The sequence below is a fragment of the Eschrichtius robustus genome, chromosome 8 (assembly GCF_028021215.1).
Source record: "Eschrichtius robustus isolate mEscRob2 chromosome 8, mEscRob2.pri, whole genome shotgun sequence".
Lineage (NCBI taxonomy): Eukaryota > Metazoa > Chordata > Mammalia > Artiodactyla > Eschrichtiidae > Eschrichtius > Eschrichtius robustus.
Genome location: NC_090831.1, coordinates 95,508,635 through 95,536,459, shown reverse-complemented (window position 1 = coordinate 95,536,459; position 27,825 = coordinate 95,508,635).

Here is a 27,825-nt window from a genome sequence, read left to right as displayed (position 1 = left end):
TTGTAATGCCTTTGTAATCAGAACAAACTAAACAAATATGATTTTAATTGTTTTGTAAAGACAAGTAAGCAAAATTATCTGCAGCTGCACTTTTTCTTCGTTGAAATTCAGCAAGTTCTCTATACACTGGATACACTTAATAACTATTTCACGATAGTGATGGTAATTTTAAAGTGATCTCTTTACAGTATTATTTTTAATATTTGGGGGCCCTCAATTTATAGGATGAAAAAACACTGACTACACATGTCCTCAGCAAGAGTTTGATTCAAAAAATACTAGGCTGAGAACTAGAAGAATTAGTTTGAATTCTGCCTTCATCATGTATTAAAAGCATTTCCTTAGACAAGCCACCAAGATTTTATAGTTCAGTCTTCCCTGTGTAATTAAAGTATCTCCATCTCTTCCTTACCTTTTGGATATGATGGACTCAAGAGAAAGAGGAGAAAGGATTAGAAGGTACTGCCAGGTAGTCTTACATGTTTTATATTAATGTTTATTTGCCTGCAAAACTTTTGTTTTCAAATGAAGTGTGAGATATAATGTCAAATCATCATATATAAGATGATACTCCCTTAAAATATCTTATGTGATTACTAAAGTGAACAACTGTTATCCCTATACTATCATTATTTGTTGACTTCTTGACTCTGAAAATTTCTTATTCATTTTTCCTCTCCCACACATTTCCAAAGAAATATTTTAGACATCCCTATGTAGAAGCTGGAGTTTCAAACAATAACATCTGAGTTGTTCCTAAAAATAAATATGTACCATCCCAACTGAGCTTTAAACTGAAGACATCACCTGTATATCTGAAGGAAAGTAAGAGTCATCTTAAAAGATGGGTATAAACTACCAGAACTATAGTCAACCCCCTCTAACTAGTATCTTTAGCATATCATAGACCTTACAAGACATAATTTTTAGATTAATGATACTTGATTTGGTACTTATTTATGGGGGGAAAATGACTGAGTTGCCTCAAAATAAAATATATCCTATGACAATGACTTATACAGAACATTGAGTTTATGGAAAAAGCAGTGGTCCAGACAACTAACTTCTTTATTTATGTCAAGGGTTTAAAAAATGCTACATTTAGTTTTAATATCATGATGAGCAGTATTCCCCCTGCCTATAAGCCTCATTACACTACACTATGTACAGTATTTGCCTTATTTAACAATTTTTATCAATCATTTAAAAATGGGCGATGCACTCAAAAAGAAAAAAGTGAAGAAGTGCAATGTACAGCTTCTTAGATCTACAAAAATTTGCACTTAATTGTCAAGAATAATGAAAAATTAAAACAAAAAAATTTTTTTTTTTTTCTGGTAAATCCTGGGCCCATGATTTGATTCATTCAAAAACCAAAGACAATGACTGTTTTCTGTTAATTGCATGAGTAGCTGTAATTCCTATTCACCACAAAAATTTTTCCCTGCTTTTCTTTTTAATAATTGTTTACCTTTTATCTACCTAATTGGATTCATCAAATATATCACCTTCCTGTCACTTTTAGATTCTCCCTTATAATTGCTGCAAGTATTTTATGCTCCCCACTTTTCCATGGTGTGAAGCAGTGTTAATCAAGGATCCCTTTCTAAAGTTTTCTTAAAACGTGAATGTGCAAAGCATGTAAACGAACACGGCAATGATATGGAAAGTTCCACCACCCCAAATAATTTCTGGAACAATTAAGCAGAGAAGGAAAAAATTGTGAATCAAAACATTTTGCTTAAATGGAATTCTTCATTTTTCAAAGTATTACTTGTTTCTTTTATTTCACTGTCATATTTTAATTCTTCTCTTTCAGATGTTCATGTTTGAATTTGATTGATATTTACCTCACCCTTGTCCTTATTCATATCATTCATAGCTTCTTCTGTTTTAAATTTTTGCTTTATAAATTTTTACTTGTACTTTTATATTATATATTGTTTCAAAATTATTTTTAAAACACTGACCTCATATTAGATGATATTAGGTGAATAAAACCCCTGGCCCTGTCTCTTATTTTGGTCAAATACTTTAACTTCTCTGGGTCTTAGCACTGCTGCCGTAAACTAAGAATATCTTGGGCTAAGTATTAAAATAAGAATTGCCTATGAAAATGAGAATCTATTTTGTTAAACAGATAGTTATTACATCTCTTTTCAGTAGAAAATTTGATTTTGTGATTAATGGAATATTCAAACAATATCTGTTTTTCAATTCATGTATAACATCTCCCTCCACTAGAATATAAGCTAGTTAAAAGAACAGGAGCTTTGTTTCACTCACAGTTAAACTCACAGCCTTAGGAAAGTGTTTACAGTATAAGGTAGAAGCACAGAAAGAATATACATAATTAAATAACAAACATTATTCACATTTCTAAAATATCTTAGCAACTCTCACCAGTTGAAAGAACTTTTCTTGTTTTCATTCAAATATATTAAGAATTGCTTCACTTATATTTAGGAATTCAGGAAAAAAGAATCCCACCATAAGTCAACTTTCTCAGAGATTCTTAAAAGGATAGCTTTTATTTTTTAAAGAATAATTATTCAAATTCATGGATCTTATTCTCCCACACTGAAGAGGTATTGGAAAGTAAAATAATTTACATGGGTAAGTCATAAAAAGCCATATTAGAGTCCTCTGGGATAATTTTTCAAATTGGTGTACAGTGTTTTAACCGTATAATTCTCATTGACCATAATGGGATACTCTTTCAAAACATACCTCCAAGTGTTCTGTCACTGACACTTGTAAGTAAGAAAATGGTACACTTTCTTTCCAGACATATAAACGTTATCACGCTTATATTAGCATAATTATGAATTTTCGTACCATTAAAGCTGAGTTTTCATTATGCTATCACTAGCTTCTTGATAGCATAAAGATCTGATTTTCAATGGATGTTGTTAGGACATTTTTTTTTTTTAACCATATTTGAATGTGACAAGACAGTATTGTTCTGGTAGGAAAAATTTTATTTTTATATGTACGCTTGCATTAGAAATCTTGCACTAAGATATTTATGTCCTTCTGAGTACAGCCTTCTAATGTAAAACTCCATTTTGGGAAAAATATGGCAGTGTGGTGACTTTTTGTTACAAAACAAATATAGTCTCAGCACCTCGATGGCCTACTGTAAATATACGATTTTTAATAAAACAAGAATAAACATTTAAACATTTCTTTGCCAAAATATATTAGTTACGAGCTGCAATATGCCTGTAGTCTTCAATTTCTTCTAACTATAAGGTGTTCACTGTGCCAGATTATATGATTACTTCACAGTATGGGCAAATGTTCACCAGAAACCATAAGGTGGTTTCTAATATAGTCAACTATTACATAATACAAAAAGCTACTACATAGTAATTCATTTCAACAGTTCCAAAATAGAAAATAATTGCAAAAAAATTGAATAGGCTAAATACATTAGTCTCTCTGAAATTTTTTTTTTGCTCGAGGTTAAGCAACACTCACAAAGCATTTTATTATCATAGGATCTTAGCAGTAGAAAGATTATCAATGACTTCATAGTCCAACTTTTCCTTTTCCTCCGTTTGCAGATGAGCCAATCCAAAGAGAATGATTACAGTACATTTTCCCTAATTAAAACAAGTCTATTAATCTGTGAATCTAAAACCATCATTTTTACTTTTTAAATCTATTTTTAAAGGTAATTTGTACACAAAGTTTACAGTTTGTGGGTAAGTGTAGACCTCACCCACTGCCCCCACCCCCCAAGTGTTTATAAAATGATTAAGTAATAGTCTCCCTGAGTTTTATATTCATAGAGACTGTTCATTTGTTTTTGAGCAAGTGTTATAAAAGATTTCTGCATAGTGGAGAGTCTATTTACAGAGACAATATTTAAGACTCCGTGTCATAGTCACAGCTCAGGCAGAGACACAGGAAACTGCCTTTGCAATCAGCTCTGAGCACGATAAGACAGATGCCCTTTTATTATTAGTAATCTATTGGGGGCATTTTATCCGCTTGGGTCTTCTTTTTTTTTTTTTTAACATCTTCATTGGAGTATAATTGCTTTACAATGGTGTGTTAGTTTCTGCTTTACAACAAAGTAACTCAGCTACACATATACATATATCCCCATATCTCCTCCCTCTTGATCCGCTTGGGTCTTAATAGTTGGCTCAGAGAACTGCTAGCTAGAATCTGGAACTTCTGTGGCTAAGAGGCAGTAGAACACAATAAATCATATCAAAAACTCTCCGCGGTGACTGAGGGAAACAAATATGTGTGTGTATGTGGGAGAGCGGGGGTTAAGACAAAGGGTTTAAACAGACTGAGGGGCCACGGAGGGGCGTGGGCGGTGGGGAGAGAAGGGAACAGGAGAGGCTTGTCTGTCACTGCAAGAGGCAGTCACTAGAGGGACCCCAAGAGTCCAAATAAAAGTTGAAGGGATGAGTGAAGTAGAATAGTGAACACATTTCTGAAACTTCACTCCCATCCCCAACACACACACACAGAAAGACTCTGTGTGGGTTGGAATAGATCATTTGAACCTGAATTAAGGTCATTCTTGTATGTTCTTTTAACATTTTGTGTGAATGCTTGACTGGCTAATGGATGGACTGTTTCATTTTGGACCATACTATCACTTCTTTCCATGATGAACAGAACTGGAGTTAGGTGCTTGAGGAAAGAACATTATAAGTTATAAGGAAGAGGACCAGTGGAACACAGTTGGTCCAAGAGGAAGCAGAGATCTAGAATGGACTTATTTTAAAGAAATTCTTTTAACTATATTCGGTGAAGTGTTTTATCCACTTTGGTATTGAAAACTCGTAATAGCATCCCACCCTAAATAATTTAACTTGTTTTATATGCTTATAGCAATTGTATAATGGGTGGTGTATAGTTATTTCTTGGTGTAGTTCAATAAATCATTTATAAGGAATATTTTTATTATTTTCATGAAGTATATGAGGGCCTATATTATATAGTATATCTTATATGTAATACATGTATATATTATCTACAACTGTCCTATATTATTATAGAAATGCCCTCAACTCATAGAATGGGATGAAGCAAATAGCAACGTTGTGTAATAAAAATTTATCAGTGGTTATCTTTTTTCTAAAGTGATGCTTATTATATAAGCAGACTAAAAGTATCATTAATGTTGACCAATTTAGAGCAATTATCTGTCTGGACAAATTAACTCAGCATTAAAGGGTTAATCTATAAAGCCTCATGGGAGGATAAAAATACTACCAGGTAGAGTCAACTGTTAGAAGTTCCCTAACACACTTTCCTTTCTCTCCCGGTATTCTATCTCTTGGGTTGTTCCACGGAGAGACAATGATGCAAATAGTTAATGTTCATGGGTTAAAATCCTGCGTCCACTCCTCACTAGTTGTGTGACTGAGCAAGTTCCTTAACCTCTCCAAGCCTAGTGAAATAAGGGTAACAATTGTAGTTACCTCCTCCATGTAGGCTGCTTACCCCAGTGGGCAGCACGTAGTAAATGCTCCTTAAGGGTCATTATTATTATTATCATACTACTGTTATGACTACTTTGACCCATGTGTGGATGTTTGATATAGTGTTCCCCCATCCCTCTTTATTTACATCCTTAGATTCTCAACCTTAAATTGCTTTGGTGACCTAATTTAGTTCTTACATTCCTGACCTTGCTTCTTTTTATCTTTTGCTTTGTAAGAAAATGATATTTATTTGGCCGAACTCACACTGACTACCCAACCTTGACTTCTGATATTTGATGATTTACCTTGGTTCTCCTGATCCTATATTACACTCTGACTTTGATTAATTCTGCTGTGTTAAACAGACAGAAGAGTTCCAAGTCCTTTTGGGTCATACCACTGGCTGGATACAAATATGTTTTATTACCTTTTTCATAATTTATATAATAATAGCAACAATACTATATTCTGCCACAGGCCTGGCAGGGAATCTCCAGATAAAAGGTCTCAATGGAGACATTTTTGACACGGCTGTGCCATCAGCTATGATTAGCTCACCCTGAAGAATAATCCCCAGATAGGTCATCAGTTGTCACTAGATTCCTTCATCAGAGATTATATCCTCAACCCAGCATGCCACCTAGCAAATGCTTAACTTGGAAGCAGAAGACAAAAAGAATGCAATGGCAGAAGACAAAAAAATGAATGTAGTGAGCCCATGCAAATCCATCACTGCTATTGGGAAAGATTTCTCAAAATGATTTCCACAACAATAACATCTATTCATCTCTGTCTCGAGACCATCCTTTTGTTTGTGGTTCTAGCCACTGTTTGTATAACCTGCGTATAGAGTCATTACTTCGTAAGAATTCTGCACCATGAGTATTTGGACAAGCATTCACAAGAGCTTTTATACCACCACTTTGTTTTATGAACCTCACAAACTTTCTACTCCAAAGGTGCGTGTGTTCTGTGTTTAGTTATGCTTGCTTCCCAGGACCTCAAATCTCTGCAGTTACTGCTAGAATGTGTGCTCTGTGTCACAGGTTGATTCTCCAGAATTTGAGATTGAGATGGGGTACAGGGTGCTTATTAGGCATCAACACCCACAGAAGGGTTGAAGAGAAAGTAGGATTGGGCAGGGGAGAAGTTGAAGTATATCAAAGGCTACCAAAGCCTTGGTCAACCCTGGTATATATGTCCCACCAAGCTGGAAAGGCCTAACCTTTATAATTCTGCCTTTATCAGTCATTGGATGTGGACTACCGCGGGAAAGGTAAACCTTGACCCTGATAGCTGGAGGCTGCCTAAAGACAGCATTCCTAGCATTTGGGTGGCAACTGCTCTCTTAAGGATCTAGGCAGTGAATCTCCTGGCCCACCACAATGTATTTCATATATATTGGATTTCAGACAACCGACCAATTGTAATTTGATACCTGATACCTAGAACAGGGCATTGTGGATAACATGCTGTATCCAATTGCATCTCCCTTCTCATCCCCTCTCTGTACCACTACCACCTCTCCACCCCTTCACCTCACCACCACACTTCCAGGGGAGCTAGAGAGAAGGCTCTGTGCTAATTATCTTACAAAATTCCTTTATGCAAATGAGAAAGGATGCTGTAAAGTTCAAAGTCATATAGTTAGTACAAGGATAGAGCCTGAAACCTGTTGATCCAAGGTCTGGTCTGTAAAACCCATATATTAACCACTGAGCTATATTGACTCCCCATGAAGTCATTCAAACACCACATCCATAAAAATCAGTATTTTAATCTGGCATGTTTATATATTGACACCACACTTTTCAAGTCAGTCTCTCAAAAGACATGCTCTATTTTCTAATTTTACTTTTCACTTCCCTGGTTACTCAGCAGAGATTTCCATAGTATATTGCCACATTCATTTTTAAAAAGATATCAGAAGTATATTGCTGGTTAAAAAAATTTATTTTGGATTGTAAACAATATTTTGCTGGTAAAAGATGGTATACGTTTCTTAATACTTCAGGTAAATTTGCCCATCTTAAGCACTGTGTTGACTGTACGAAAAAGTCTGTGATCTTTCATGTCAATTTCTTGACTGCATATTCCTGGAGAGCAGTCTTCAAAATATATCTTTCTGTAAATTGAAATTCTCCCAATGTAGGTCCATCGTGTAAACCCTTTCTTTCATTCAGAGCTTCCTTTTACACATAGCCACCTTCAGTTTTTTTTAGCTGGGTGTATCACAAAGAAAAAATATAAAGCCAAGTTATGAAACACCTGTTGCCCTGTCTTTCCCCAGTCTGAACTTCTATGATAGGATCACAGATATGTTCATCTGAAGTGTACCTATGCCCCAGTGGAGATTCTAGCTACAGCTATGGAAGAACTGCTCTACATTTTCTATAAATGGCAAGCCACCCACAAGCCTGCAGTAGAAAAAGCAAGAAGGTTTTTGGCCTTTTCTCCCATTTAAGTAGTAAGAGGTGATTTAGAGAGCAGAAGCCATAGAGGAATTTTTGTAGCAATTAAGGTCTATTTTGTTAAGGAATGATCATAATGTGTTCAACTGTAGAACCCTTTGACACATCTTTTGGCAAAGGGACACATGCACATTTATACACACAAACATGCAAAATGATCTACTTGTCAATTCCCAAGGTTAAGTACTGTTTCTCTGTACTAATGCTTCATGGTATGGGATTAGAACCATTCAGCGCTGCGAGCCGGAAGATCCTGAGACACTATTTGTTCACTCATTTTGTAACTTACAGTGTACAGTGACATGCAAACGGATTAAAAAAAAGCCTTTGCCCTTTTCTTGGTAGTGAAGACCTTTCACATCCAAACAGTTAAGACTTCATCAGCTACCTGTTATCTCCTGTTTCTTCATTGTTTCATATCACTGTCATTAAGCCACTTACTAGCCAAGTTCTTTTTAGTATAAATTTAACACCTTAATCCACCCAGTTTTGATTCCTACAGATGATTATTTCTCAAAATACTGTTGAGTGGCATATTCCCTTTCTGCTTTTCGAGTACTCATGGGAATTACCAGAAAATAAGACAAACACTCTTAGTACAATTACAGTAAAATGTTTAATTAATAGGACACACCACATTAAACCTATGTAATTTTTTTCCTTTGTGTTGCACCTTTGATCTGAGATTTCCTTCTGCTAGCCATGCTACATAGAACTCTCTTGGTTGTGCTAACCATTTTCCTCTCTATTTCTCGCATCAGACCTATGTTCATTACGACATTCTCTCTTTCTTCCCTTTCTTCACAAGATGTCCTCAGTCTTGGAAGGTCACACAAGTAGTTGTCCAAGGCACAGGGATAGAATTCTCTGCCACAGTGACCAATCCTCTTCATACCTGAGTTGTGATGTACTCTAGCTATTGATTTTTGAGAATCTATCAATTATCCAGTTGTCGGAACAGACCAAATCACTGAGCTGGATTATTAAAATTGTAGACATGTAGCCCCCACCTCCAAACATATTGAATTGGAATCTCTAGAGATGGAGTCTGGGAATCTACTTTGTAACAAAGTCCTGTAATGACCCATGGGCATATGAAAATTTGAGAACCATTGAATCATTGGAGGATGTTTAACCTCTTTTCAGTCTCTGACTCAATATCAAAGAACTCTTGATAATGTAAGAGCCCTGGGGACATCCGGTCAATGATGGTGCTGTCAGTAGCTCTTTTGAAGAATGTCTCTGCTCTTAACATTTAATAGTGAAGATAAGATAGAAAAAAGAAAAAAACAGGAACACAAAGCCAGGCTGAAAAGCAAAGCAAACATGCCTTGGATCAGAAAAGGAAGATAAATTCAAATTGGAAAGTGTGGCTGAATGTAAATGAGTTTGGGGCTCCTGAACCAGAAGCTAGCAGTAGGGGTAGGGGCTCAGTTCCCGGTGTTCCCGCCCTACTGCTTGAAGCTGGGGATGCCCAGGGCTCTCAGCTCATGAAGAAGGCTAGAATCCAGGCTATCCAAATGATGGTTTTATGCAAATTATGGGCTTAGGGAGGCAGAAAGATAAACAACTGTCTTGTGACCAAGAACTAAGCCAAGAGAAAGAAAAAGAAAACCAAAAACTAAATCCAACCAAACCAAACAAACCAAAAAACTCCTTCACAAAATGCCCCTGAAAACCCAAATTCCAAAACAAATCAAGAAATCTCATGCAAAGGAAGACAGCCAACCCAACCAACAATGAACAAATTCAACAATTAAAACATCAGTTCACTTCAGGTGAAAAATAATGTAAAGGACCAATGTGACTGAAAAATGGAAGTAAATGGAATACGTTTATGATGCTAATGCCATGGTCCCGGAAAGGGAAATAATCTCTCCCTTTCCCCTCCCATTGCATATATCCTCCACGTCCTCAGTGACTTCTCAGGGCTCATCTCTGTGTATAACTGTTCTATTAAATCACTTCAACAGAATTCAGAATATTATCCAAGATATGAAAAGGAGAGCATTACTTCATTTTAATAAATAGGCTGAGATGAAAACAACACCTGAAGCTAAAGCTTAATTCTAAGTTTCAAAGAAAAACATCAGAAGTTCTATTTGCTTGTTGGCTTAGTCATTAGTCTCATTTCTTTCTCTTCTCTAAGACTAAGCTTACATCTTTAATTACATCGTGGTGTATAGTGCCCTTAAGTGTTCTGTCCATCATTTGTCTGCAGATGTGGAATAACAGTTTAAAACAAGGGTACCCTGAGCTTTCTCACTGCAGAGCCCACACTCTGCATATTGGGCCACCTCCTTTGGAAGTATAAAAGATACAGGAGTTTTTTGATTCCCGATGTGTCATAGTCTACTAAGTAGGGTCCAAGAGCAAGTCATGTTTTAAACTGATTGCACAGGATGTGACCAGGAGAAAAACTGGCTGAGGAGCCTTAGCCATTCAGAAGGCAGCAACATGAATTATCTTACCCATAAGTGATGTCTTTTCATGTGAGACATAATAACATCGTTTCAGAAAATGGTTTTCATGACCTCTTACTTGTAAGATATCCAAGAATTATCTTCATGAAGGCATTGACAAGAAGATAGATATGGTGACCTGGTCTTTTTTTTTTTTTTAACATCTTTATTGGAGTATAATTGCTTTACAATGGTGTGTTAGTTTCTGCTTTACAACAAAGTGAATCAGTTATACATATACATATGTTCCCGTATCTCTTCCCTCTTGTGTCTCCCTCCCTCCCACCCTCCCTATCCCACCCCTCTAGGTGGTCACAAAGCACCGAGCTGATCTCCCTGTGCTATGCGGCTGCTTCCCACTAGCTATCTATTTTACATTTGGTGGTGTATATATGTCCATGCCACTCTCTCACCCTGTCACATCTTACCCCTCCCCCTCTCCATATCCTCAAGCCCATTCTCTATTAGGTCTGTGTCTTTATTCCCGTCTTGCCACTAGGTTCTTCATGACCTTTTTTTTGTTTTTTTCCTTAGATTCCATATATATGTGTTAGCATACTGTATTTGTTTTTCTCTTGGTGACCTGGTCTTGATTCTCACATTAAACATGATAAAAACAAGTGACACAGGATGGGATACATAACAAAATATTTTAGAGTTGCCTAATTTTTAATGAAGACAAATAACAAAATTAAAAAAAAAATTTTAGGCTTAATCAGTTTTTATCTCAATTTCAGATTCCACCACAAAATCTTCATCTCTGTGATCATTTTAAATTCAATACCTACATTGCATATAAACATATATTGCATATATTGCTTAGTTCTCAAGCTTGAGAAGATTGTAGACAAATACTTTATCATGATTCATCATTCCAAGTCATGTGGGAGGGGTGAAAAATATTGTAGGCAACCAAAGATGTCCAAGAGCAGATTGTAGAAAGAAATTAATAATCTTTTACTTTCTTTCTTTCTTTTCTTTTATTCTTTGCTTCCTTTCTTCCCCCTTTTTTTCTTTTTGTCATTTGTTATTTAAATATTCACTGAGCAATTCATTCAAACATTCAGTTTTTTACTCTATACTGTGTGTGCTGATAATATAAAGATAGAAAGGGACAATTTAACCTTGGTGTTGCTTTCAAGAGGATTACACAAAGCACTGTTTGAAAACAGGGGATGCAATAGATTACGCCTGGAGTAGTAAGGAAAGTCTAGTAGGGAATTTAAGGAATTACTTGAAGCCTAGAGGATTAGTACAAGTTTGACATGCAGGGAAGTAGGGAGAGATTGTTCCAGCATGAAGAGAGAGGTAGTCTGTGAAAGGCACACAGGCATGAAAAAGCATGTGTTTTCAAGCAATTGCAAAGAAGTCAGGTCTGTTCCTTAGTAATAATACTATCATGGTTAATTTTATGTGTCAACTTGGCTAGGCTATGAGGCTTAGCTTTTTGGTCAAACTCTAGCCTAGATGTTGTTGTAAAGATGTATAGGTGTGAATATCTTCATCCCTGATGTGGGTGGGCTTCACCCAATCAGTTGAGGTGAGGAGCAAAAACTGAGGTTCCCTGGAGAAGATGGAATGCTGGAAATTCTGCCTCGAGACACTAACATAGTAATCCTGCCTGTATTCAGCCTTACAATCTACCTTGCTGATCTGCCCTACAAATTTCAGATTTTCCAGTCTCTACAATCCCATGAGTCAGTTCCTTAAAATCTCAATCTTAATCTCTGTCTCTCTCCCTCTCTCTCTTTCTCTCCTTCACTCCTACTGGTCTGTTCCTCTGGAAAATGATTACTGCTGCAAATACTAATACAGAATACTCTCTGTGCTATGCACATTTTCATGCCTCATTCTATTTACTCATTACAATTGTATAGGTGCGGTAGAGACAGACAGAAATTGAGACTTGCCTAAGGCCAGTCAGTTAGAGATGGAGCTGTGATTTATACCTGGTTTTGTGTGACTCCAGGGCCTTCACTTTTAATTACTACACTGCTTCTTTAGAATATAAGTTGTGGGGAACTAATAAATAATATTCAAAGAGGGGTAATACACTCAGTATGAGAAAGAGCAGTCTTCCTAAAAAATGGAAGAGAGATTGGAGACCAAAGAAGCTTTTTAAAAATCATGAGTAAGTCTTGTTGATTAAACTGTACAAAGCCCAAATGGTCCCATCTGACATCCTTGTCATTTGACTGCCAAATGGCTTCTCTTCTGCATATCCAGTATGCTTATCTTCTCAAATCATTTGACCTGAATGGTGATTAAATCTAAATCTTCTTTCTTCTTCCTCAATTTCTTCATATTGAAAAATGATATAAAATAAAGGAGACCATTCTTTAAAAAAATTTTTTTAAAACATTTGTTAAACAATATAAAAGAAAAATATAAAAGCAGACACTAAGAACAATACAGTAGAAGAGAAAATGGGTATAGGAAATAAAATGAAAAGAACAAAGAAGGATTAAGAATTATTGATACATTCAGAAAAATAATTACAACCAGAGAGCTAACAGATGAAATACTTAAAACAATAAAACAGGCTGAAATGGTATGAATGGACCACCAACGTGTGATTTTAGGCAGAGCTGATAAAAATATAAAAACCACCTAAGTTAAAAGGGGATAATAAATCAGTACCAACAGTTAAAAAGGTAATAGGAAGTTTCAAGTGAAAGTAGATGTAATGTCTAGAAAATCTCCCCTACTTTTTTTTTTTTTATTGAAGTATAGTTGATTTACAATGTTGTGTTAGTTTCAGGTGTAGAGCAAAGTAATTTAATCATTTATATATATATATATTTTTTTTTTTTTTCTTTTTCAAAGTCTTTTCCTTTGTTGGTTATCTATTTTATATATAGTATTGTGTATCTGTTAATCCCAAACTCCTAATTTATCCCCCCTCACCCCTTTCCCCTTTGGTAACCATAAGTTTGTTCTCTAGGTCTATGGGTCTATTTCTGTTTTATATACAAGTTCATATGTATCATTTTTTTTAGATTCTACATAGAAGTGATATCATATGATATTTGTCTTTCTCTGTCTGACTTACTTCACTTAGTATGATAATCTCTAGTTGTATCCATGTCGCTGCAAATGGCATTATTTCATTCTTTTTTTACAGCTGAGTAATATTCCATTGTATTTTAAATATGTGTATATATATATATATATATATATATATATATGTGTATATATATATATATATATATACATATATATATATATATATATATATATATATATATATATATACCACATCTTCTTTGTCCATTCATCTGTCAGTGAACATTTAGGTTGGTTCCATGTCTTGGCTATTGTCAACAGTGCTGCAATGAACATTGGGGTTGCATGTATCTTTTTGAATTATGGTTTTCTCTGAATATATGCCCAGGAGCGGGATTGCAGGATCATATGGTAGCTCTATTTTTAGTTTTTTAAGGAACTTCCATATTTTTCTCCATAGTGGCTGTACAAATTTACGTTCCCACCAGCAGTGTAGGAGGGTTCCTTTTTCTCCATACCCTTTCCAGCAATTATTACTTGTAGACTTTTTGATGATGGCGATTCTGACTGGTGTGAGGTGATACCTCAAAGTAGTTTTGATTTGCACTTCCCTAATAATTAGTGATGTTGAACATCTTTTCATGTGTGTTTGTCCATCTGTATGTCTTCTGTGGAGAAATGTCTATTTAGATCTTTGGCCCGTTTTTTGATTGGGTTGTTTGTTTTTTGATATTGAGCTGCACCAGTTGTTTGTATATTTTGGAGATTAATGCCTTGTCTGTCAGTCGTGTCATTTGCAAATATTTTCTCCCATTCTGTAGGTTGTCTTTTCATTTTGTTTATGGTTTCTTTTGCTGTGCAAAAGCTTTGGAGTTTAATTAAGTCCCATTTGTTTATTTTTGTTTTTATTTCCATTATTCTAGGAGATGGATATAAAAAGGTACTGCTAAAAAAATTTAAAAATAAAAATAAAAAGATACTGCTAAGGTTTATGTCAAAGAGTGTTCTGCTGTGTTTTCCTCTAGGAGTTTTCTAGTATCTGGTCTTACATTTAGGTCTTTAAGCCATTCTTCAGACATCAAAACGACTATGATTGGCTCAGTGCATGCATGCAAGTGTATGTGTGTGTTTTCAGTAGATATCAACATTAACAAGTAAATAATGACATGTAAAGCAATGAGTTCAGTTCTGCTGAAACAAGTCAGTCACAGACCCTGTCCTTCAGGAAGTTATAATTTAGTAAAATACATTCAAGTATAATTATAATACAAGTAAAGTACAATAAATGTCCAACAAAAGTTGGAGATAGTATTTTATTATTAGGAAGAGAGTATCACATGTTCCATGTTAAAATATTAGCAAGTGAAGAAGTAGACATGTTAGGTATAATGAAGACATAAGTTTTTTTTGCTCCTTTTTGGTCTGGTTTTGTTGTATACTGCAGTGATTTAGGTGGTTTTAACACAGAGTGGTTTTTACAATAATAAAATATTACTTTATTGAAAATTCATGTTTCTTTTCCCTATGTTATCGCTTCCCAAGCAACAGAAAAGGCTTTGGTGCTTCATATAGCCTAATTCTTTTGATTCCTGTCTATGGCTATCTGTTCTCATCCTTCCTGATTTTCCTTTCTTTCTCCTCACACTCACTTTTTGTTGGCTGTCACTGCCACATTCATTTTCACTCTTCTGTTGCATGGATAGGAAGATGTTACATGCATAGAGTCAGAAGGATGTGTTTCAGAGTCCCAGCATCACCATTTATTTACTGTATGACCTTGAACACAGCCTATAAGAGATACATGATGATCAGTCTTTGGTCTATATTGTAAGAGCTCTATTAAATTCATTCTTTTAAAATCTTGTGTTGGTTTTGCATTGCACATTGGATAAATTTTCAAGTGATTTAGTACTTTAGTATGAAAATGAATAATTTCTGCAACTTTGTCCTAATGTACCTTTCTTAGTCCACTCAGGCTATTCTAACAGAATACCACAGACTGAGTGGTGTATAAGCAACAGAAACTTATTTCTCACAGTTCTGAAGGCTGAAAGAATAAAATCAAGGCACAGGCAGATTTGGTGTCTGGTGAGTGCCTGACCAGCTTCCTGGTTCATGAATGGCCTTCTTTTCATTGTATCTCCACATGCTGGAAGGGGCAAGGGAGTTCTCTGTGATCTCTTTTGTAAGGGCACTAATTCCATTAATGAGGGCTCCACCCTCATGACTTAATCACCTCCCCAAAGCTTCACCTTCAATAGTATAGCATTGGGGTTTAGGCTTCAACAATGAATTTTGGGGGGAAACAAACATCCAGTCTATAGCACTACACTTCCAATCATTCCATTCCCCTGGGCCACTTTAACATGAACCTTCTGCTAAATGAAGACTAGTCCATTTATTTTCCCAACATAAATCATTTTCTCCCATCAACTTTGGTTCTTTACCAGATAAACACTGGGAACTTGTGGGGTCAAAAGCTCATGCAACTCGGGAGGTCTTCTTTAAAAAGGAAGGAAGGAAAGAAGGAAGGAAGAAAAGGAGGGAGGGAGAAAAATTAGGAATACAACATAGAGTACACGTTTTGGAAGGGACCCACGCCCCTTACACTTCACATACTTCCTAGTAAATCTGCCTCTGCTCATTGCACTCTTTAATTACCTAAATCCTTTCCTTTTTCTCTGCTTATTAAATATAATATAACCTACTCTCTGTTCAAATAGTAACTCTTCTTTGAAGACTGGCAATTGTTTCAAGCCCACTGCAATGTTTTTCTCCTCTGAATCCTTCTAGCACTTATTATCTGCACTCCTAATATAGTCTGTATAGCATATTGATTTATATATTTAAGTTGACCTGCATATATGATTTTATAAAATGTATAATTTTATTACCAATTCCCTGGGTATTGGTTCTGTCCCAACCCTTGCTCCCAACCCAACTTAGTGTTTTGTGTATATAGGTGCTCAGTATTTGTGTATTGATTCATATCAAAGATGATATTTCCAAGATCCTTTTCTCTAGTGAAAAGACAGCACAGATTTTTGTTTTTATTTAAATATATAAATTTATTTAAATTAATAATTAAATTTATTTACATTAATATAAATTTTATTACTGATTTTATTTAAATATAAATTGCTCCAATTATAATTTCAAAGGCACTAAACTCACCCAATTAAAATTAGATAGAGCTCTTCTTATTTACATGTTATGGAAAAATGTGTCAAACTGAGTTGGTATGTCTAATAGATTTCTTCTAACAGTTAATGCTCATGAGAATTATGAGGGGTATCTACCTTTCATTCTTGTTACATTTCAATTCATTTATATGAGGATAATTTTGTTAAATTTTTTACTAAACAATCAGCTCAATGCATTTTATAGTTTCCTTTTCTAAAGAAGTCTAACTCTAAAATACAGTGTTATCCATACGAAAGAGGGTGTATTTCTAAATGAAGTGTCATTAAAAGCAGCAGGAAGGAGAGTATTTATGCACCATGTCTTAAACCATCCTTCCTTCATTTGTACTGCTGTTGAAGTATATTTCTTAAGCCCTTGATGTGACTATATCAGCAAAATATAATAAATTAACATGAGTAATCCTCGACTTTTATTATACTGTATCTTTTCACATGAAAAGCATATAAGTAGGCATGAAATACCATGAATTTTCTACCCCTAACTGCATTATATAAAGAGCTGTCGTAGGCATACGAAGTGCTTTTAATCTGAACGAACTTCATTAGCTTTGGATTTAGTTGTGCATTCCGGGTACAAGTTGAAAGCTCTACCTGTTTGCTCAGGCTTTTCTTGGAGTTTGCCTGAGCAACAGGGAGGGATAGAGTGAGATGGAATGGAGGTGGTTTAAGAAATAATTATAAGAAAAAGTGCTTTTGAACACTCGGGGAGGTCTGTTGAACACATGATGCATTTCATCTAGAACTGATTGAGAATTGTCTTCTGGGAGCTTCTGGTCAGGCCATCAGGGAGTCTTTTTTGCCTCTAGACCATGAGAAGCCCAAGACCAGGCAGGATGAGTGGGAGCACGTGAGGTGCAGTAAGGACCAGAAAGTTGCCCCAACCATCACAACCAGAACAGCTCTTTATCAAGGGCTTACTCTGCGTCAGGTGTTATTCTAACTGTTGTACACACCTTATTATTTAGCCTCACAACAACCCTGTGAAGTAGGTATGGTTATTTTCCTCATTGTACAGATGTCCTACGAAGGCCAGAGAGGTTAAATATCTTGCCCAAGACTACACAGTTCGGTGCAAACAGAGTAGAGGTTGGAAGCCAGACAGTCTGGCTCCACAGACACTCTTAGACACGCTGGTATGCAGAGTGCACAAAATAAATAAATGATAACAAAGAGAAGATTCTATGTTTAAAAAGTTTACATTTTACTGAGGAATGGCTGTTATCTAAAAGTAGAATAATGCATTACTACTAATGTACTACTTAAGAATCTCTTGTAAGTAAAATACAGGGGGATTAAAAGATAAAAGACATAAAAAGATAAAAATAAAGATAAAAGATACTGTCCACATGGAAGACAACAACTCTGCTAACCCACACATGGCCCTGAGGTCTCCCTTAAAAATAAAGCAATGCTAGGCCAAGTACAGGTGGTGTGTGGGTATAGGTGTGTATGTATGTGTGTGGGTGTGGCAATTCCTGTTCTCAAAGAATTCCTAATTAGATAGCGAGTCATTTATGTAAATAAATAAATATATCACAGATCAGAATAAGAACTGAGATACGGGAATTGAAGCACAAAGTAGGAAGAGTTTTACCAATGTGATATTCAGGGAGGACTTCCTGGAGGAGGTGATGATTTTAGTCATGGAGGTAGGAGCATGTCACTACACAATGAAGGGAGGAGGAGGAGGACTGCCAGACAGAGGTGAGAGCAGAAGCAAAGTCAAAGAGATGGATAACCCAGGAGATATTTAGTGAGCTTGATACAGTCCAGTGTAGATGGATGCTATGGTGGGAATGAGAGATAAAAATCCTGCAGGTGGGTAGAGCCAAGCTGTGAAGGTGTTGTAATGCCTTGGTAGGGCATTGGGTCTTTAACTGGAAACTCTGAGGCTTACCTGTGGTTTTCCTCTCAGAGGGCTGCTTGCTCAGAGAAATGCTATCAGAAAATTCCTCTTACAGAGGACCAGGAAAGGAGGGAAGGCTAGAGACTGGGGGAACCAGCTCACACATGAACATATCAGTTTAAATGAGATGAAACAATGGGCTGAACTTAAGAAATGATGGTGTAAATATGGAATCAAACGTTACCTAGCAGCACATCTTTTTCACTTTAAGCACACAGGGGATAAATACAGACTCTCACCTTCTATATATGCCCAATTGAACAAGGGGAAAGGTTCTCCCATTATACTTAACTGACAGTTGGTTCACTTAACGCAATGCAGCATTGTGTCCACACTACTAAAAACTCACCAGCTGATGAAATAAGTTATGATAAGTGAAGTTACATCATTGCTTTTCAAATTCTCTGTCAAAGAACAGGTCAGAACCAAAGACACTTTGGCATGTCAGTCTTCAGCACTGGTATTTCTCGTGCATTTAAATATTTCTCTGTTATTTTCAGAAAAGGTGACATCCTTTAAATAAAATAATGACCTTATTAGCCCACTGTTATTAGGATATGTACAAATTTCAACAGTTTTTTGTGATGATTGACTGAGTTATATATATAGTATCTATAGCAGTGTCTGGCATATAGTAAGTGCTAGAAAAGTATGAGCTATTATTATCATTATCGTTTTTATTATTAGTAGCAAGGTTAGTGTCCCTGGGCTGGGATGTTTGTTCTGATCTAACGCTGCTCCTGTGATCAACTACAGATGTTTGCAAGGTGGCTGGCTAGGGTTGTGGATGCAGTGATGACTGTTTATCAGTGGAGCTAAATAGAATCCTCTAGCGTCTACCAAGAGTGAGTTAACCACCTTCACAGTACAGAAATCCACAAGCTTGTTTAACAAGTTTATTTTCACAGGTAAACATTTGCAAATATGAATATGACTTTAATTAGAAAAAAACAACAGGATGAGGCTACTCAGCCCTGAGATCCACAATAAAAGCAGACCCCGCTGTCTTCAAGCCAGTGGGTGTTATTCTTGCAGGAGAACCCCAGGACCATGCCCTTAATTAGCTAATTATTTAGAAATTAGAAAGGAATCACTTAACAAGGAACACACACCCCACGATACAAATGACATGAGTGGTGAGTAAATTTACTTTCAAGAATTCATAAAGAGTGTCAATGAACTACATATGGTACTCATGTGTAATTAAAAACAAATTACAGTGTAGAGAAACATTATACATGCTAGCGAATTAATCTTCTCAATTAAACCAAAAATTCTCCCAAAATTTTTGATAGAAAACATATGTATTTTCCGCATAAAATATGGAAATGATTTCTCTCTGACTCAGTGTTTGTTTAAAAGAGTCAACAAGATGGCAGCATTATATGGGGAATAGTTCACTGACGCTGGTGAACAATAAGACCTTGGGCAACAACAGAAAACAACCTCCTTCGCGTTTGTTTTGGCAATTTTTCCCTCTGCTAATTAAACAGGGTAAAAATAATCTATCATGACTAGTGTTCCTGCCATTTTTAGAGTTTTCTGTACAATAATAAATATGACATTCCAGACATATAACAAAAACAGAATCACTTAGATTTATGAAGTACTCTCCCAAGTTTCCTTGCAAAAGAGAAAAAAATCCTGAACCTGGTGGGTTATGCTCTCATACTAAAACAATCACAGTTTATGCTCTGTGAAGCTCATGGTAAGCCTCAGTGAACAATTAAGTACTGCAAACCTGACTGTTAAAGAGTAAGTATGACTATAACTGAGTAACAAGGATAATACTCCAGGGAAAAATAGAACAGATCTCCAAATCAACTATGTGATACTAAGTGATTCTATTTGAACCTCATTTTAGTAATTTTGACATCCTCAGTGCTGTCATGCACTTATCTGTTTGCTTGCTTAGCTAGTCACTCATTTTGTAATCTTTACTGCTACTCTCTTCCAAAAAAGTAACCAAGGTAACCTGTAGAGATACAAAAAAGAAAATATGAAAATAAGAGAAAGTTGATAGGATAGTAGGAAAAATCAGGATAAATGATATAAAGCCAAGTATAAATTAATGTCCAAATACTCAATATAATTTCTCACATACCCTATTAGAAATTGGCTACACATTTGTCTTTGAGTGTCCTAGTCATCAACCCAAATGTAGAAACACTGTCAGTTACTTAACACACAATTTAAAAAATGAAAACAGGCATGATACCTCATTGAAGACAGATGAAATTTCTGTCCTAGGTTTTCATGTACAGGAAGAACCCATGTAGTAGAGCAACAATGAGCCAAGGTATAAAAGTAGCCAATCAATGCTTACCATGTGCTACCAACGTTCTTATAATAAATCTAAAGGCAGGTTCTCTCTGACTTTCTTAAATGCTTCAATATGGCCTGCTGGCATAAGTCTAGATACCAATCAAAATAATCTGGTTTAGCTTTCCATGACCTAGATTATTCCAAGGATATCACTTGGATTAAGAAAGCAAAATACGTTAACTAGTGGCTCTTAAAGTGTGGCCCCTAGACCAGCAGCATCAGCATCACCGGGAACTTATTAGAAACACAAATTCTTGGGTTCCACCCCAGCCGTTCTGAATCAGAAACTCTGGGAGTGAGACCCAGCAATTAATCAATTAAATTGCACATTGGAAAAAGATAACAAGGTGAATTTATAGTTGAAAAGTAAAAATAAAACACATTTACACAACATATACCTTTCAGTGTTTCTGAAGTATATATCATGAAATGAATGACTTGGTCAAAGGAAACTGAATGAACAGAGGAAAGAATTCATGAATTTAGAGGGTGTTTTGGTAAAGAGTTGTTATTTTAGGAAATCTTAAGTACTTAGTAGAGAAGGTGAGAAATGGAGTGATTGAAGGGGTGAAGGGGGACAGATTAGGTTACTCATAACAAAAATATGTGATCTTGGGGATAACTGGTTCTGCTTTTACATGCAACAAAAATATCCAACACTAAAAGACATATTTTAAATATTGCACCTGCACAACCAGAGCAGAGTCAGTTGTGACTGAAATATTGTAAAGGGTGCTTCATCAGATAGAGTGTGTTGATTTGGGGTTCCAAATGTTCAAAGGAATAAGAAGACCAGTCACAGAAGTTCAGATACATTGCATTGCTTAGTTGAATATATATATGTATGAATTATATATAAAAATATATATTGTGTATTTAATTATATATTATAATTATATGAATATATTGAATTTAAAGTATAAAATTCAAACATAAGTGCTATGGACTGAATTGCATGCCCCTAAAATTTATATGTTCAAGCCCTAAACCCCAAATATGATGATATTTGGAAGTGAGACCTTTGGGAGGCAATTAGATTTAGATGAGGTCATGAGGATGGGACCCTCATGATGGGATTAGTGCCTTTATAAGAAGAGACACAGAGAGCTTGCACTCGTTCTCTCTCTCTCAACCTCCCCACCCCATCCCACCCCTCCCCCACCATGTGGGGAAACAGCAAGAAGACAGCCATCTACAAGCCAGGAAGAGAGCTCTTACCAGAAACTACTGACACCTCCATCTTGGACTTCTAGCCTGCAAAGCTATGAGGTCATAAATATCTGTTGTTTAAGCTAAGCAGATTATTGTATTTTATTATGGCAGCCTGAGATGACTAAGACATTAAGTTTGAAACAACTTTTTAGTCCTTTAGAATTTAGAAAGAATTTTTAGTTCTTTAGAGATTTATGACATAACCTTCACATTACTAGTTTCTAATAATTTAAGTAATTATTGGAAGCTCTGTTTCAGACAGCAAGGCACACTAGATGTTCTGCCAGGTCTTCTTCCCATTGTGAAATAACTAGACCTTGTATAAAATAAAACATTTGACTCATGGGTCAGATTTGACCCCCAGGTGACAGGTTGCCAATCCCTGCTATGTAACAGTGAAAACTAGTGATTATATATATAATATATCGTTTTTGTAAGACTCAAAAGCAAACAAATCTAAGTCACATTTTGTTGTGATAAAACTATTTTTAAAAGAATTAGAAAGATAAACACAAAATTCAGTATAATAGTTACATCTGGGGAAGGAAGAGGAATGAAAACAGAAGTAGATGAAACACTATTAATAATATTCTAGCTCTTAAATTGGGTGGTAGAATCATGGGGGTCATGATTCTTTTGTTTAATATTTTTTGTTTCAAATTTTAAACAGTGAAAACATCAGTGCATCCCTAAATGATTTAATTTTATGGAAGTTAATTTGTTTTTAGTAGTTAGGTCAATGACTCTCCATGACGTCATATTTTTCACCACTGAAGAACCAGTGGTGAATGAAGACTTTCAGGGGAAATAAATGAATAAATTAATTCAGACAGACTTACATGAGCAATTATGAATTTCTTTCACATATATAAATATTGTATATATACATATTGCCATAAAAATTTAAAATTTGAAATACTGGATAAAGTAATCTATTTCCTGAAGTTTAAAACAGGTCATAAGATTATGTTTTTATGATTCAAAGACAAAGGCTCAATGGCTATATTGTATAGCAGGAATAGTTATAATGTCTGTCAACTGTATGTATATATTTTCTAAATATATACATTGCACAAAGAAATTATAAAACCTCAAAACTATAGTTTTCCTAAAATAAATATGGCATTGTATACAGGGTGTTGGTCTGGTGCTAAGTAATTATGGGAAATAAAGTGAATGTGATCTTTAAGTTATACAGACTTATATCAGGTTTCTGCAAAAAACATACAATTCCTCTTTCTAAGGGTCTGCAGGGGAAACACAGAATATTAATTTCATGGAGTTCCATTCCAGCATTTCTGTAAGAATTATATGTCTGGATAAGGCAGCCACTGCATACTAGCACTAATATAGTTGAAAACATTGCATGAATTGAATAAGAATATTTCCATCCAAAAAGTGCCAAATAACAGATCATCTCAAGTGAATGGAGAAAGGTATAATTATGGGTGCACTTAATACCTGTAATGAATTCAACTTTGAAAGCTTTCCATTGTTTATACATCATATACTGGTTATAAATAAAATTTTAAAAGGTATAGCACAAAGAGAACATTAAAACTTCAAAGATTTTATACACACACACATATACTGTATTTGTTATGTTGCAATGACATACTATATTATTCAGTTATGTGAGATCTCAACTGCCAAGCAAAACATATTTGTCCAATCTGAAACTATAGATTTTTCTTTTCTTTTCTGTTCAAATTATTCAGATTTAAGCTAGCATTTATAACTATCAAAGCCTGATGGATGATCAGACAAAGACTTAGAAAAAATATTCACATATTATGAGTTAAAAATATGAGTTTTTGAGAAAAAAATCACCACTCTATAATAAATTGAGGTGCTAAAAAGATTTCATGGAATAAGTAAAGTAATACTACTTAATGTTATTCAGATAAACTGAACATATTTCATGAGCAATGTTTTAACTTTAAAAAAATTGTAAAAATAAACTTCGGAGCAGTGTTGTAGATCCCGAAAGACAAATTTTTTAAAGTTTAAGTGCCAATGATATTTAAGAGTTGGAATGAAAAGCATGGTAGGTGTCTTGCAAGTTATGATAACAATCTCCGTAATAGACCCTGAATTTTCAGCCATCTTAATGGATTTGCCCATTATTGATTACGTTGGTCATTGCCAAGCATATTAAAGTAAATAGACCTTTTATGTATTTATTCACCACTCACTAAAAAGCAGATCTAGCAATTACATATTAAGTGTTTAGAATGTATTGGTCCCAGAAGGTAAAAAGATAAATCATATAATCTTGAGAATCATATCGTCTATTGAAAGAATATGTTTTTAAAACTTAATTGGCTTTCATTTTAGTGATAAACACAAAACTATGATTTCTATTAGAAACACTTTTATGTTGAAATATTGTTTTACCTCCTCAATAGCTGTTTCATTTTCCCCACCTTTTCCAACCAGGATCACCAAGATGGCACTTCATTTATCATACCTTGACCAATTTATATTGTTTTCTTTTTATGGATATATTTATAGTATATATGTCTATTTATGATATATAATATTTTATTTAGAAAATTTATGTATGCTCAATGAAGAGAAGTGGTGAACAGTAAAGTACACAAATAACATTAATATCATCTAGATTTCTACCACAAGTAAATGATCTCTGCTAATATATTTTCATAGCTTCCTCCAGACACAGATTCAGATACAGGTATGGGTCTGGGAATGAGTCTATGTCACTAAGTAAATGGAAGTGTGTGAAGCAGGCAGGAAAGGCTATCCTTGCATGCCTGAGAAAAAATGACCACTGGTTAAAAGGCAGCACTTAAAGAAAGCACAAATGCTGAAGAAGAATATATGGACGTTTGGAGGTCCTGGGCATGGTGATTATAACCATTTCCTAGCATTTTGCTACTCCAAGCATGGTCCACAGACCAGGAATGTTAGCATCCCCTGGGAACTTGTCAGAAATGCAGACTCTCATGTCTCACCCTATACTTACTGAATCAGAATCTGCATTTTAGCAATATTCCTCTGATTTTCATGCACATTAAAATTTGAGAAGCACCACTCTAGATGCCTTGTGAGTCAGCAGATACACCAAGTAGAGAAGGTGAAATCAGGGCCAACTTATCCATTAAGCACAATAGACACGGTGCCTAGACCACAATACTTTAAGGGGCCCATTAAATCGTTTTAATTTCTTGTAAAATAAGAATTAAAAAAATAAACTTTTACCTAGAAGAAAATATTTTAATATATGATCTTAATATGTCCAGCTTTATAAAAGCCAACTATAAAATATAATTTTTCATATGATGTTTTTGATAAGTCTAGTTACCATCTGTCACCATACAAAGATATTATATTATTATTGATTGTATTTCTCACACTGTACATTTCATCCCTGTGACTCATTTATTTTGTAACTGGAAGTTTGTGCCTCTTAATTTCCCTCACCTATTTTACCCATTTTTCCACCCCTCTCCCCTCTGGCTACCACCTGTTGGTTCTCTGTATCTGACTCTGTTTCTGTTTTGTTATGTTTGCTCATTTGTTTTGTTTTTAGGTTCCACATATAAGTGAAATCATAGTGTTTGATTTGACTTACTTCTGACTGTCAAAGTAAGACAGACTTCATTTGACTTACTTCATTTAGCATAATACTCTCTAGGTCTATCCACATTGTTGCAAAATGGAAAGAGTTCATTCTCTTTTAAGGCTGAGTAATATGCCATTGGCTACATGTACCACATCTTCTTTATCCATTCATCTATTGTTAGGCACTTAGGTTGCTTCTATATCTTGGCTATTGTGAATAATGCTGCAGTCAACATAGGGGTGCCTATGTCTTTTCAAATTCATGTTTTTGCTTTCTTTGGAAAAATACGCAAAAGTAGAATGGCTGGATTCATATGACTTTTTATGGAGAAAGGGAGCCGGGAAGGCAAAATTTCCCAGGGCCCAAAAAAGTCATAGTGTAGCCTTGTGATGAATAACGAAACACCCTCAAAATGAAAGAAATCCTTGACAGTTGCCTCAGTAGCACCGCCTATTTTATCTCTGTCATTAATTGTTTGATCTGTTTTTCAGAAAGGATATAACCCCCCCCCCAAAAAAAGATCTTGATAAAAATCAATCATTTGTATACAGTTAGTATATACCTACCAATTTTAATTATTATTCCTTTTAAAGTAAAACCTATTGTACTTTTTAGTATCTTCTGCTTTAAAATTAACATCATTTCACAGATATTTTCCCATGTCAATGAACATTTCTCTAAACAGGATTTAATGGCTGTATGGAAGTCGACCTTATTAGATAAATACTTTTAATGAATTTGTTGAGCATATTCATTTAGTTTCCAATTCTCACTATTATAAATAACACTGTGATAAATAAATATCCTTGCTGTAAATCCATGATTGTTTCCTTCAGAGAAATTCTTAAAGTGAAATTATTGGTTCATTGGGTATACACTTTTTAGACTTATTCTGTTGTTGTTAACTTTCAATTTTGATCATTTCAAACTTACAGAAAAGTTGCAGGACTCATACAGGGAACTCTATGTGCTTTACCTAGATTTACCCATTTTGCCCTTTGTTCCATTGCTTTGTACTCTGAATTCCCTCTCTCTCTCTTTACACACACACACACACACACACACACGCACACATGCACACATACCCATTTGAGAGTAAGTTGATAAAATCCTGCTCCTTTACCATTACATACTTCAGCTTGCTTTTCCTAAGGGCAAGAAGGTTCTGCTACATCACCACAATAAAATTACCAAATTCAGGGAATTAACACTGTTACACTACTATTATCTATTAAACAATCCATATTTAAATGTTATCAACTTCCCCAGCAAAGTTCTTTAGAGTTCCTCAACCCCATCTACTACTTCCCTGCCCCAGAATACAATCCAGGATTCACATTGTGTTCATTGTTATTTAGTCTCCGTTAACCTGGCGGAGTTCCTCACTGTCATTCTTATTCTGGGCATTTTTGTGGTTATTGATATTCATAACCAAATAGCCCTCCAAATAATATTGCTTCTACTGAGAAAAACAGCATATAAGAATGTCCATTTTTTTCATATATTACTAACATAAACATTAATATTCTTGTTCATCTTTCTAATCTGGAAATCACAATATAAATTTTTTTTCTTTAAATATTTATTTCTTAGATTACAAGTGAAGCTGAATATTTTTTCATATATGTATAACCATTTTTCTTCTCTTCATTAATTACTTGTTCATATATTTTGCTTATTCTATAGGGGACTTTGTCTCATTTGTCTCTTTATTGATTTATAAGTATTGTATATTCTTTATATAACAGAAATCCTAATGTTTTGCCAACAAAAAATTTTTCCCAAGTCATTTATAGTGCTTGATAAATAGAAATTTTTTATTTTTATGTAGTGATATGTAATCAGTTTTCTTTTAGTTACTTTTGCCTTTGGAATTGGGTTTGGCAAAATCTTCCCACCCCAATATTATCTGAATATCATTCTAAATTTTTATCTAATTATTTTATAACTTTTTTTACATTTATGTTTAAGCACTATAAAATGTATTTTGGTATCCAACCTATATTTTCACAAAATTTAATCAATTAGTCTATCTCTGTTTTCCCACTGATTTGGAATGCCGACTTTATTTTATATTAAATACTGACCAAAATAAATGTATGTCCAAATTCAATATTTTAGAAGAAACAGGAATCATAGAATTCTAAACTAGAAGAAACCTTAGAAATCATAGGATACCATCCATTAATGCAGATAAA